This window comes from Quercus lobata, chromosome 3 (genome assembly GCF_001633185.2).
Source record: "Quercus lobata isolate SW786 chromosome 3, ValleyOak3.0 Primary Assembly, whole genome shotgun sequence".
NCBI lineage: Eukaryota > Viridiplantae > Streptophyta > Magnoliopsida > Fagales > Fagaceae > Quercus > Quercus lobata.
In genome coordinates, this window is record NC_044906.1 from 44,253,351 (window position 1) to 44,267,774 (window position 14,424).

General features: G+C 33.1%; 1 long non-coding RNA gene across 1 annotated transcript; it reads right to left on the reverse strand.

Annotated features, from left to right (window-relative positions):
* Window positions 1-794: 794 nt before the first annotated feature.
* LOC115979531 lies at window positions 795-6,378 on the reverse strand. Its single transcript, XR_004089078.1, has 3 exons — window positions 6,308-6,378; window positions 4,797-4,971; window positions 795-881 (listed from the first exon to the last, which is right to left on the reverse strand). It is a non-coding gene; the product is annotated as an uncharacterized LOC115979531 (long non-coding RNA).
* Between the last annotated feature and the right edge of the window lie 8,046 nt (window positions 6,379-14,424).

The window sequence follows — 14,424 nt, forward strand, 5'->3', positions numbered from 1 at the left end:
AGGGGGGGGAGGCATCCTAGGAGGACATATGTAGGTTTGGATTGTAGTATGGACGACACTTGTGCCATCAAGCAAAATTCCTAAAAGGGACTCAGGGTCTCATGTATCAAAGACGGGTGTAAACCCGCACGAGATAGTAGGAATTAGGCTTGATGACACAAGCAAGCAAGGACTCATGCATGAACATATAGGCAAACATGCAAAGATGCAAAGAAGTAAAGAAAGCCAAATAGGTGGCATAAAGCAAGCAAGGCAAGCATAACAATGCATGGAGTGAAGAAAGGGTATGCATCAAACAAACCAATATCAGAGATGTATCTCATAAGTGATTATATCCAAACAAACCACAAGAAGGACAGATGTAACCACACAAGCAAGTAGCCCCAAAGACCAACAAGTACAAGCCCACGGAGGGCACAAAGTATTGCAGAGCTTAGATCTAGATAGACAAACATGAATATAAAATATAAAAGCAAGCAAGCATACACATACATAATGGAAACTAGCTTATAAGCCGTGCAAATGCACGGGATTTTTATAATTGTGTTGGTTGTTTGTTTATAGCATCATCAATGTACCTTTTTTTTTTATTATTTATATAACATCATCAAAAGTAAATAATACTTCATCATAATAATATATATTAACACAATTTGAATAATCGGAAAAAATATAACTTACAGCAGAAGAAAAACAAATACCTTTCTTCATAACATCATCAAAATTTAGATTCATAGCTCAAAATAACATTTACAATCCTAAAATAAACTGAAAGTCAAATAGTTTAGCCCTTTGTTCATGGACTTCGTGCTTTCTTTCTTAAAAGTCTTTATGGGTCTAATGTTGTAAGCAACCAAGCCATTGAGGATCTTTTTGCATACCTGGACATATCAGAAGATTCAGAACAAAATGTTAATGTTAAATTGATTCCAAATGAAGATCACATGCAAAAGCAAAATTAGTTCTACCATCTAAAATCTAGATCACATGAATGAGTGTTAGATAGCTCTTATCATTTCTTTTTCCTTTAAACATGTCTAATAAAATTTTTACTTATAAAACATGTTAGGTTCTAAGAAATTAGGAACTAATGTATTAGATTCATACATTAGATTTTGTTACATTTAGGTTTAGAGGATTTTCCTGCGTCTGAGCCCGTACACATTATAGCTCCTATAGGTGCCACCTTCCTTAGGCAGAGAGCAACTCAGATGAAAGCTAGCTCTAAACGCCCTCGTGTAGAGTCTTCTTCAGGTGTTGAATCCCATCCTCCTTCTTCAGGTGACCCTACAGCTAAGGAATTTGTCAATCCCATTGCCACTGTTGATCCTCCACCTTCTACTTTGGGTGATTCTAGCATTCGGAGTATGTTGGATACTTTCATGACCGTTCAGGCGGCTCATGGTCAACTTTTGGTGGATGTGCTCACGGAGCTTCAAGCATTGCGTGCAAATTTGGTGAGCGTTCGATGGTCTTCTCTACCACCTCCTTTTGATGATGAGTCTTCATTGCCATTTGGCAATTTGTCACAAAAAGGAGGAGTACATATGGTTGGAGATAAGGGAGATTTTGTTTTTTTGGAGCTTTGGAGCTTTAGATTGTATATAGGTGCTTCATGATATATATATATATATATATATTTTGTGCTCATGATGTATTTATTTTGATGTATTTATTTTTATGGGATGTATATGTTAGGGGGAGACATTATGTTTTTATTTCGGTTTCTTGTTTCACATGTGCTACATTGGCTATTGATTTATATTATGAGGTTATTCATGATATATGTCTTTTATTTTCTATTTTGTGAAATCAATAATTTATTTTGTTTTTACTTGTATTTTCCACACATGCTTTTATGTGTTTGTTGAAGTGTTTCAGGAATGTACAGGTTTATTCAGTCGTGTTGTTGTCTACACTGGCAACTAATAGATAGTAGTTAGGTTGAATTGTTTTTGGGCATGTTGTTGTAATGGGCTGTATGTAACTTTGAGAATTTTTTTGTTTTGGTATGTGTTTTGTCACAGATTGCCAAAGGGGGAATTTGTTAGGTTCTAAGAAATTAGGAACTAATGTATTAGAACTTCAATATGTATATGTTGGCAAACCATGATCAAAACGTTTAGTCTAGATTTATGCTGCTCAAAGTTTGTGTATGTGTAAAGTTGGAATCGAGTAATTGTAGAAAATTACTATTCAATTTCTGCAAGGCTCAATCGAGCTCATGTAGATTGTTTTTCTGCAGATTTTCCAACTCAGCCTAAGCCCATATGTTGTGTAGGATTTTATATTTTGCCTTAAGTATAAAAGGAAAAACCTTAGCAACATTTTAGAGGTTGTTGATATGCTGTGTGTGTGAATCTCTTGTGAGATTTAGAGGTGTTTGTCTTCATACACACTTAGGGTTATCAAAATCAAGATTGATGTCGAGAGCTTGATGATCGCTTCAGTTGTTGTTTCAAGAACTTAAAGAAAAACACAAGTGAGAGTACTTGTGGTTGCTGTGGATCAAGGAAAGAAGTAATCCGTGGACTCGAAGCTGTCTCGTGATCGTGGTAGTAAGTTTTCTACTCGAGGTAGCAAAAGGATGTTAGTGGTCTAAGTCACTATTGTAAAAACTTCAATTCTTTCACAGTGGGTTTGTTTTACCTTGAGTATAGCTAGGTTAAATCCTCCCCAGGTTTTTTACCGGTTTGGTTTTCTTGGGTTATCATATCGTTGTGTTCTTTATTTTCTACATTATTTACTTGATATGATTTACTTGTATTAACCTAGATTTGAATAATTTACCTAAGTAATCACTTGGCTAAATAACCAGGTTAATCAACTTGTGTTTTAAGGGGTCTAAAAACGTACAAAACAAAGTCCAATAAAAAAAAGAGGAAAGTATCTATTAGAATATAGTCATATTTTTCTTATCTTTTTATAAGGTGTTGCCAAATTTTCATGGAAGATCAAAGAGTAAAAAAAAGAAAAACTTGGTAAAAACCCAAATAAAGGATACTAAAATTGATAAGGCTAATGTATATGTATGTTCAACTATTTACCAATTGTAAGGCGTCTACCTACTACCATAAAAAATAATTTAAAAAAAAAATTGTAAATCATTTGTGGTAGTGATGTACTACAAAGGAGAATTAAATGAATTCAACAATTTCAGTATCAATCTACAATCTAAAAGAGAATTAATCCAATGTCAGTTGGAGAATTCATTTGGGCATTTATACTATTGTAACTTGCACTATGAGCTTAAGAAAAAAAAAAATCATTTTTATGGTAAGCATTAAATGTAGTTTGTACTCATTTTCTTGCCCACTAAAATGAGGTCATTGAAAGACATTTCAGAAAATACATAGAATTGGAAGTTTGATGAAAAAATTGAAATAAAAACCCTCATTGTCTCCAATCTGACAAACAGTAATCACGTCTTAAATTCCCCAAATTTTATAAGATCCAAAAAAGAAAAAAGGGAAGAGCAACAGAGAAAAAAAAAATGATGAAAATGTGAAGCCGAGGCTTGGAAGTTGAGGGGGTGTGTGGGAAATATGAATGAAAGTTCCTCTAATAGGTAGAAACTAAAATTTATGCTTCATTGCTATTTACAGGCTGCAACATATGTAAAGTTTAACCACTCTTTTAACTGTTTATGAGATGCAAATGCCCCATAGTTACAAAAAAGCAATAAACAAATTTTTTGTTACAAAAAAATGTTGAATTCATGCAGTTAGTCTATATTGATGTAACTGATTTCCAAAACATTTTTTCAAATGAATAGGATGCTCAAATGTATATAATTTCTTAGTGAACTGAAACACCAACCAAAGCCCCAAAATGGTCATATCATTGCAACCAACAAATGTCTCAACACCCAAACACAAATCCACAACTACCCAAAGTTTACCAACCACAAACCAACATAAATTCATTGGAAAAATGTTTGAAATAACAATAATAAATAGAGAAAAACTCACCTTATATAAGATCATTGTTTTCTTAAACTTTGAAATCAACTTAAGTAGATAGCCATTTGTCTAAATCTACAATAGCATGTTAATAATTCAATAGCCGAAATAACAATAGGCTTACAAAGAGTACTTGGCTATTGAGGATCACACTACACACCCACTTTAAGTCACTGAAAGTAGAATCCCAGGTTAGTTCTTCTAATTTTTCCTCTTTTTTACACAGTGGATTTGCACTTCACTTTTGGTCATCAAGGAAAAAAAAATAGCAATGTTGCAGCACTTATAAATTTAATGTGACATTGACAGACATTGTGAAAAGTTAGGACGCTGAGAAAGCATTGGTTTCTTAAGTAATCTAGCTTCTTTATATAAAGACATGCCTCCCACATAATGCAAATACCAAATAACATGCGGAGAAAAGGCACCTCTGACGTTATATTAGTAAATAAGGTTTAGTTAACCAACTCCAACATGCAACCACCACAAAACAGGTTCCAAAAAAATAACAAATAGCTATATAACGTCATAAATACAATTGATCTACTTATAGAAGAGGATTCTTTTGCACACAAAAATAACCATTGATTAAAATGCACTGGAGAAATGAACAAACAAAATATGAAATTTCTAAAGGATCAAACCTCATCCAATCAACCAAAACTAAATCAAGAACAAAAAAAGACTCAAGTAGGTATCTAACTGGAAAATAGTGTTCATGAAAAATACTGATGTTACACCAGATAAAAATTTTATTCTTTGTAATAGGTGCAGATTTTTAAACCTGTCAAAAATTGATTTTACATAAAATATTAATAAATTGTAGGTTCTTACATGTTTTCTCAAGGTTGTTCAGCACCATCTTGACTTGTCATCTTGCTCTAGTATGCTCATGTGCCAGATTGAAATACCTCCAACTCAAGAAATTCCAAAAGAAGAAGAAGCTACTTCTTTTTATTTCTCCTCAAATCTTATAATTTTGTGGTTCTATTAGGCAAAGTTAGAAAACCTAAGAATGAAAACATATAACACAAAATGAGGAAATTAGCGGAGATGAAAAAAAAAATTACAGCAACTAAACTAATTTATGAAATTTACAAATGACAAATTTCTCTAATGAGTCCAAATAGAAATTCTCCATCAAATGAATAATACCCTTCATTCTTTCTCACACCTACATTGAAATTAGAGTTCAGAAGCTAATGATGATCAGGCATGAATTTTTTTTTTTTTTTTTTTTTAAAAAGCCTTAATTTTTTTTTTTTTGTGTGTCTTTGATAAGTGAGTCACATTAAGAATATTGATGAAGATATATACATTAATCAAATTAATAAAAGAAATTCCTGTTTTTATTTTCCTCAAGAAACAAAGCGGAAACAAAAATTGACTTATAACATATAGATGATTCTGATTTAATTGAAGACTGAGAGGCAAGATTCTTGCTAAAAACAGGAAAGGCAAAGTCTATTCAAGTTTTGTAATGCCGTCAATAATTGGTGGTAATTGTTTTCATTACTAAATTCTTAATCAAATTGTAAAGTAATAGCATCTTCAACAGCAAAATGTTATTTTAAGACTTCTACAATTGAATATTAAACATTTACCACAACACAATGCTACAAATGCCAAAAGGGCTTCACTTTCCACCAAACAGAAAGATTGCCTTTGTTACCAAAGAGTTGTAGGGCTGTTATATCCTAAATATTAATTACAAAGGCAGGTATCAATTATATAAAGTGTTCAAGGGATAACACTAACATCTTAAACAATTATTTTTTTAATCCATACTCATCTATGAATTTTTCGTATGGAAAGCTATACCGTCTACCTAAAGTTAATGTAAACAATGTGTGTGTTTTCTTTAAGTAGCACTCTTATTCATTTAGTTATCTAATCAAAAGTTTCAAAAGTGTGAACTTTTATAAAGCAGCGAGTTTAAAGTGACTAACAATAAACCTACTGGTATGGATCTTGATCTGGAAAGATTTTGTTTCAAAGGTGGCCAAGAAAAAAAAAAGGAAGTCCAGAAACAATGAAAACTGAATTAATTCTTGGACCTGAAATGTGCATAATTTTGAAGCATTTTTAATGCTAGAATTAAATGAATTCAAATTCAGAGGCAGAAAAAAAAATCTAACATAAAAATGCCAAATAAAAACCAAATCTAACCAAAATACAATAATCAACAAAACATAAATCAATTCAAATTTCAAGGGCAAACGAAAAAAAGTACAAATCTAACAAAAATCGGCCAAAAAAAAAATCTAACCAATACAATAATCGACAAAACAGAACTTAAGAAATTGAAAAAATAAATGGGAGATTAGGGTAACAGGTAGCCAAACCTTTAACCTTGATTGAGTAATTCCTTTTGTAGAAAACCCAATGGCTTTATCTGGCATAGAAAATCAGTATTCTGTGATTGTAGAAAAGACAGAATAGAAAGGGAAGAACTATTAGGAAGATGGAATATAATTATATAAACAATAGTGAATGGTATGGAAAGAATAATTAGGCATAAACTAAGTAAGATTAGAAATTAAGAATGGAACCTTTCTTGTTACAGGGAAGGAGCAGAAAAGTAGGAGAAGATGGAATTGTAGACAACAGTTTTTTTTTTTTTTTTTGAGAAAAAAATTCAATGAATTCCATAAATGATCACTCAAAACCAAACCAATCTAAATCAAGCCAGAACTAATGCAAAAATAATTTAAAATGTAAAAAATAAACAACGGGCCAAATTACCTATCAGAGGCATGCTAATGGAAGCCTAACTCAAAACCAAAACTAACTATAACTAAATCTAAACCAAACCAACCAAGAAATTCAAACCTAAATCATATTCAGTCCTCAAATTTGAAAATGAAAAAAATAAAAATAAAATAACTTTACTCATTACGATATACGCTTATCTCTGTATGCCTTATGGACTCTATCTGGTGCGTGCTATTCTGGCAGGAAAAGCCTAAAATAAGATTGAAGAAGGAAAGTAAATGTTAGAAACAGAAATACCCAATGATTTCAGTCTTACACTTATTTAATCTCAATGATTTAGTGATTTCTGTAATCTTAAAGAAAAAAAAAAAAAAACAAACAGAACAAAACAAAAGCAAATATCTAAAATAGAGGAAACAAACGTTTTGATAGAAAACCCAAAAGCCCAAAAAAAAAAAAAAAACAAACGAATCAAATCTAAACCCATTCAAAAAAAAAAAAAAAAAAGAGTTTTGAGATGCGTACAAAACAAACTTTCACAATTTAATTGGCAACATGGATTAAGAATTCTAGAATAAAACAAAAGACTGATTAGTAATTTTATCAAACAAATTGCATACTAAAAATAAAGTTGTTCGCCTAATACATTCAGATTTTAAATAATCCAAGGTGAATTTTGACTTTTAACCACAATAAATGAAGGGAAAAATCCCTAATGTTACCACCAAAAAAGATATAGAGGGATAATTTGGAACCAAAGCATCCAAAAAAAGAGAAACAACCCATCTATTTTTTTTAAAGGGTAAAAGAAGAACCCTAGAAAATTAAGTAAAGGGAACTGCCGGTTTTGAATTCAAAAACATAGAAATATTGAAGATTTAGGATTCTAATTCGAATAGGAAAAGCAGTGGTGAGGAGTTTTAATCTTTCAAACTACAAAAACAGTATTTGAAGAGGAAGGGAGTACGTTGACCTTCAATACAAAAAGACAGAAACCATACCAGTGGAGGGTACGGTGGTCTAATGGTGGCAAATCCTAACTTTCTTCTTAGATTTTTCTCTCCACCATCTATGCAGACTAAAGTTCTTTCTATATCGTTCTCTTTCTCGGTTCTCTTTTTCTTTCTGTAGTGTATGTCTGTTTTGGGTTTTTATTTTATTTTATTTTTTTATAAGCGGGTTGGGTTTTTTTAAGACTCTCTCGAAACGGTGCATTGTATGGTATTTTTAACAAGAAACTGTATACGTGGTTGTTTTTTAAGTAACCATTTTTCCTAATGTGACAGCACCTCCTTAATTGTAGGAAAAGGCTTCTACTGTTATATATAGTATATGATGATCCAAACCCTTTGATATAGGCCTAGGAGTATGTATGTAGGCCTAGACCACAAGATCTAGATCTACACCCTACCTAAAGGGCCAAAATGCAAGAAGGAGACATATCAAGAGACAAAAAGGCTATAGAAGCATATGGCATAGAAACCAACATGTAGATTGTGGTGGGCCTTTTTGTGTTGTTGGGCTTTGATTTCTCTTGCTGTACAGCGGCTTGTGGGTCTGAGTTAAGAGAGTTAAGGCTGGACTAAATGAAATATACTTTAGGCCATTTTGTGCACAAGTTGAGCTATCCTAATATAGATGCATTCTTGCAGAGCATTGCAGGCTGTGTGTATGGTGTGTTGTTGGAAAAATACATGTTTGTATCACATACAAGACATACACAGCGGAAAATTAACGGATCTACTTCATTCGCAATTGATAACATGTATTATGTAAATTTCAAAATATAAAAATAAGAGAGTGTACCTTGGTGCAGTGAAATTCAAAACCAAAGATTAGAAGTACTTGGGAACACTTTTAATCTTCACTCCAATTCCACTTGTGCCCTTGAAGTGTGGTCTCTCAATCAGTTTATATATGTGTGTTCAAGGGAGAATAAAAGAGTGTCTAATACTCACATACAAACCATTTCATTCTCTTTCAAAAATTCTATATATTTCTCTCCTTATAACTGATTATCTAATTGGACTAGCCTTTTGAGCCATTCCAATTGGGTTTTAGTATGTGGCTTGGAGTGGGACCAAATGGGAACAAATAAAACACTAACTCTAATAGGCCTTGAGCTTTTCTGTCAACTCTTAACAAGTCCAAAGTTACCATTAATTATATTTAATACCATTATATAAATATAATTTCACTCTAGGCCTCATTAGTAAACTATATCCCAGGACTTTATTGTACATGCAACCCCTTCATAAAATATTCATAGTAATACAAAGTCGTGAATGTAGACTACCACTTTGAAGATTACTACATCTTAATCCCTGAATACCCGGTTTAATCCTTTAAGTTATTTATCATATATTTATGAAATCCAATTTCATAAATACATACTTTAGTAACTCCTTACTAAAGTAGTTAGGCCTAACATTCTGAATAACCAAACCCATTAAACTTATCTCAAGGGAATATTTTATATTTCAGTTAAGAGATTATGAATTCCATCTTGAGAATATATGTTCCATCAACACTAAATGTGGCTGCCTAACATACTGAGATTTTGATCGTGACTTTAGATTTCACTCCTGATATATCAAAGCAATCTACACTTCATGATCAAGTCCATTATTCTCTTATGATCAAGTCCATTGTTTCTTACTTTGGCTGATGGGAGCAGGATTCCGGTTGTAGCTGTTGGTGTTTATAATTTATGTTTTGAGTCTAGAGTTTTAATATTGGAAGACTGTTTGTATGTACCTAATGTTCGTAGGAATTTAATTTCTACTACTTACTTAGGTAAACATGGATATTGTGTTATCCTAAAAGACAATGTTGTAATAAAGAAGGATAAAGTGTTTATCTGTTCTGGCAATATTATGGATGGTCGTTGTATTTTAACTCCTGATAAGCATGAATTATATAATTCTGAATTAGATAATAACTCTCATGTGAAATCATTAAAGAGAAAGTTTCCTTTTACTAGTGATGCATATCTTTGGTACTTGCGTTTGGGTCATATTAATTCAAATAGGATTAAAAGACTGGTCAAAGATGGACTTTTAGAACCCATGGACTTTGATGAATATCCAGTTTGTGAATCTTGTTTGGAAGGTAAAATGACCAAATGGCCTTTTAATGCAAAAGGTAGAAGAGCCCAAGATTTGCTAGAGCTAGTGCATTCTGATGTATGTGGTCTTATATCAACCCAAGCAAAAGGAGGTTATGAGCATTTCATCACTTTTACCGATGATTACTCAAGATATGGTTATGTGTACCTAATGAGACGGAAGTTCGAAGCCTTTGAAAAGTTCAAAGAATTTAGGGCTGAAGTTGAGAATCAATTGGGTAAACGCATAAAGGCCATTCGATCTGATCATGGTGGCGAATACCTTCTTGGGGATTTCAAGGATTACTTAACTCAAAATGAGATTGTATCCCAATTGGCTGCACTTGGAACTCCCCAATAGAATGGTGTAGCAGAAAGAAGGAATAGGACTCTTTTAAAAATGGTTAGGTCCATGATGAGTTACTCAACTTTACCGATTTCTTTTTGGGGTTATGCCTTAAATATAGCAATACATCTTTTGAATTTTGTTCCATCAAAATCTGTTCCCAAAACACCCATGGAATTGGGGAGTGGGTGTAAGCCTAGTATGAAATATCTCCACATTTGGGGTTGTCCTGCACATGTGTTAAAAGGGAAGCCTGATAAATTGGAACTAAAATCAGAAGTGTGTTTGCTTGTAGGTTATCCAAAAGAAACTAGGGGTTATTTATTCTATAGTCGTAAAGATAACAAAGTTTTTGTTAGTACAAATGCTAAATTCTTGGAAAATGACTATATGAATAATTTTACTCCTAGAAGTAGAGTTGTGTTGGCTGAAATAAATGAACCTGTAAGAGAACAACCAATGGATGAAACTAGGGATGATGTGGCTGTATTAGATACACCACAAGATACTACTCAAGAGGTGTCTAGTACATAGGTGCCTCATCGTAGTGGGAGAATTGTTCGGCCTCCTATAAGATTCATAGGTTTGGGAGAAACTTATGAAGCTATCTCAGAAGAGGCTGAATTGGATCCTTACACTTATGAAGAGGCAGTGAATGATATAGATGCACATCATTGGGTCAAAGTTATGAAATCTAAATTAGATTCCACGTATTCCAATCAAATTTGGGATCTTGTAAAGGCACCTAACAACATTAAATCTGTTGGTTGCAAATGGGTTTACAAGAGGAAGAGAGGGATAGATGGAAAGGTTGAAACCTTTAAAGTAAGGCTAGTGGCGAAAGAATATACACAAAAAGAAGGCATTGATTATGAAGAAATGTTTTCACCAGTAGCAATGCTTAAATCTATCAAAATTATTTTATCCATTGTTGCTCATTATGATTATGAGATTTGGCAAATGGATGTCAAGACTGCATTTCTTAATGGCAATCTTGAAGAGGAAATCTATATGATGCAACCAGAAGGTTTTATAGCAAAGAACCAAGAGCATATGGTATGCAAGTTGAAAAGATCCATTTATGGACTTAAGCAAGCATCTAGGTCATGGAACATCAGATTTGATCAAGCAATCAAGTCATTTGGTTTTGAACAAAATCTTGATGAACCATGTGTGTACAAGAGACATCAAGATAAAGTAGTAATGTTCCTAGTGCTTTATGTTGATAATATTCTACTCATTGGAAATGATGTAGGGGTAATGTCATCAGTAAAGGTTTGGTTGTCAAGCCAATTTGATATGAAGGACTTGGGTGAGGCTAACTTTATTCTAGGGATCAAACTATGGCGAGATTGCAAGAATAAGATGTTAGGCTTATCACAAGCTGGATATATAGATAAGGTTCTAGAACAGTTTAGCATGCAAAACTCCAAGGAAGCATTACTTCCTTTCAGACATGGAGTTCCTCTGTCTGATGACCAAAGGCCTAAGACTTAAGAGGAAGTAGATATGATGAGACAAGTTCCTTATGCTTCTGTAGTGGGAAGTCTCATGTATGCCATGTTTTGTACTAGACCAGATATTTGTTATTCAGTTGGCATGGTCAGCCGATATCAATCAAATTTAGGACCAAAACATTAGCAAGCTGTAAAGCATATTCTCAAGTATCTTCGGAAAATGAGAGATTATATGCTTGTTTACCGTTGTGAGGATTTGATTCCCATTGGCTATATAGATTCAGATTTTCAATCGGATCTAGATTTCAGAAAATCCACTTCAAGATGTGTTTTCACCTTAGGAAGTGAAGCCATAAGTTGGCGGAGTATTAAGCAATCTTATATTGCAGGCTCCACCATGGAGGCAGAATATGTTGCTGCTTGTGAAGCAGCAAAAGAAGCTGTCTGGCTCAAGAAATTCCTTTCTAACCTTGGTGTAATGAGAATGGAGCAAGTTCCAATCTCATTGTTTTGTGATAATAGTGGAGCAGTTGCACAATCTAAAGATCCAAGGAATCATAAGAAAGGAAGAAGTACCATATCATTCAAGATATTATTGCTCATAGAGATGTGGTGGTAGCAAAGATTGAAAGTGCAAATAATCTAGCAGATCCATTTACTAAAACCTTGCCTCAAAGGACTTTCGAGTTACATTTGGAGGGAATGAGAGTTAGATTAATGCATAATAGTCTTTAGGGCAAGTGGGAGATTGTTAGGATTAATGCCCTTAAATCCTATTATTTGATGCTATATGTATGATATTAAGTATGACATTATGTATGACTTAATATTATGGTTAATAAATTTGTTTTATTATTATTTGAAATAATGGTAACATGAATATTCGGACATTATCATATAGTCCATGAGATGCATAGTATGTGGTTTATGTGAAAAGTCACAGAAGATATAAATTACAAGTTCTTTGTAAACTCAGAAAATAGTTCGTAGTTGGTGATGAAATTGGGCATTTCATCTACGAAGACTATAACATATCAACTAAGATGATTTGTTTTGATCATAGAAGTTGTGACTTCTAGTTGATATGTTGATATGTTTTAAGAGTTAAGACATATTGAATAGGACTGCTGTGAGATTTATTATTCTCCTAATGACTGTCAATTGAATAATAAATCTCACGACTTATATTAACTTGAACTCTTAATCCTAAGAGAATAATGGACCTAATTATAGAATGTAGGTTGCTTTGATATATTAGGAGTGAGATCTAAAGTAACGGTCAAAACTTCAGTATGTTGGGCAGCTACATTTAGTGTTGATAGAACATATATTCTCAAGATGATATTCATAGTTTCTTAATGGAGATATAAAATATTCTCTTGAGATAAGTTTAATGGGTTCAGTTATTCAGAGTGTTAGACTTAACCATTTTAGTAAGAAATTACTAAAGTATATATTTATGAAATTGGATTTCATAAATATATGGTGAATAGCTTAAAAGGATTAAACCGGGTACTCAAGGATTAAGATGTAGTAATCTACAAAATGACAGTCTACATTAATGACTCTGTATTACTACGAATATTTTATGAAGGGGTTGCATGTACAATAAAGTTTTGGGATATAATTTATAGATAAGACCTAGAGTGCAACTATATTTATATAGTGGTATTAAATATAATTAATGGTAACTTTGGACTTGTCAAGAGTTGATAGAAAAGTCCAAGGTCCATTGGAGCTAGTATCTTATTGGTCCCTTTTGGTCCCACTCTAAGCCACATACTAGAGCCCAATTGGAAAGACCCAAAAGGCTAGCCCAATTAGATAATCAGGTATTAAGAGAGAAACATACAAATTTTTAAGAATGAACAACTTGCATGAAATGATGTATGTGAGTGTTGGACACTCTCTAATTCTTTCTTGAACAAATTCACATTACTGATTGAGAGACCACACATCTTAGGCGTTAGTGGAATTGGAGTGAAGATTAAAAGTATTCCCAAGTGCTTACAATCTTTGTTTTGAAATTCAACACACCAAGGTACACTCTCTTGTTCTCATATTCTGAAATTTCATAGCACATGTTATCAATTTCAAATGAAGTAGATCTGTTAATTTTCCGCTGTGCACATGCATTTTTCCATCAAAGGATCGGCTAGATTATTTGCACTATCAATCTTTACTACTACTACATCTCCTCGAGCAATAATGTCTCGAATGATGTGTACTTTCTTTCAATGTGCTTTCCTTTCTTGTGATTCCTTGGTTCTTTGGATTGTGTAACCACTCCACTATTGTCGCAAAACAATGTGATAGGAACTTGCTCTATTCTTATAACACCAAGATCAGAAAGGAATTTCTTGAGCTAAACAGCTTCCTTTGCCGCTTGACAAGTAGCAACATATTTAGCTTCCATGGTGGAGTCAACAATACAAGATTGTTTAACACTCCTCCAACTTATGGCTCCACCTTCCAAGGTGAAAACACAACCTGAAGTGGACTTTCTGAAATCAAGATCTGATTGAAAATCTAAATCTATATAACTAATGGGAATCAAATCCTCACAGTGGTAAACAAGCATATACTCTCTCATTCTCTGTAGATACTTGAGAATATGCTTTACAGCTTGCCAATGTTTTGGTCCTGGATTTGATTGATATCAACTGACCATGCCAACTGAATAACAGATATCTGGTCTAGTACAAAGCATGGCATACATGAGACTTCCCATTGTAGAAGCATAAGGAACTTGTCTCATCATATTTTCTTCCTCAAGAGTCTTAGGCCTTTGGTCATTAGACAGAGGAACTCTATGTCTAAAAGGAAGCAATCATTTCT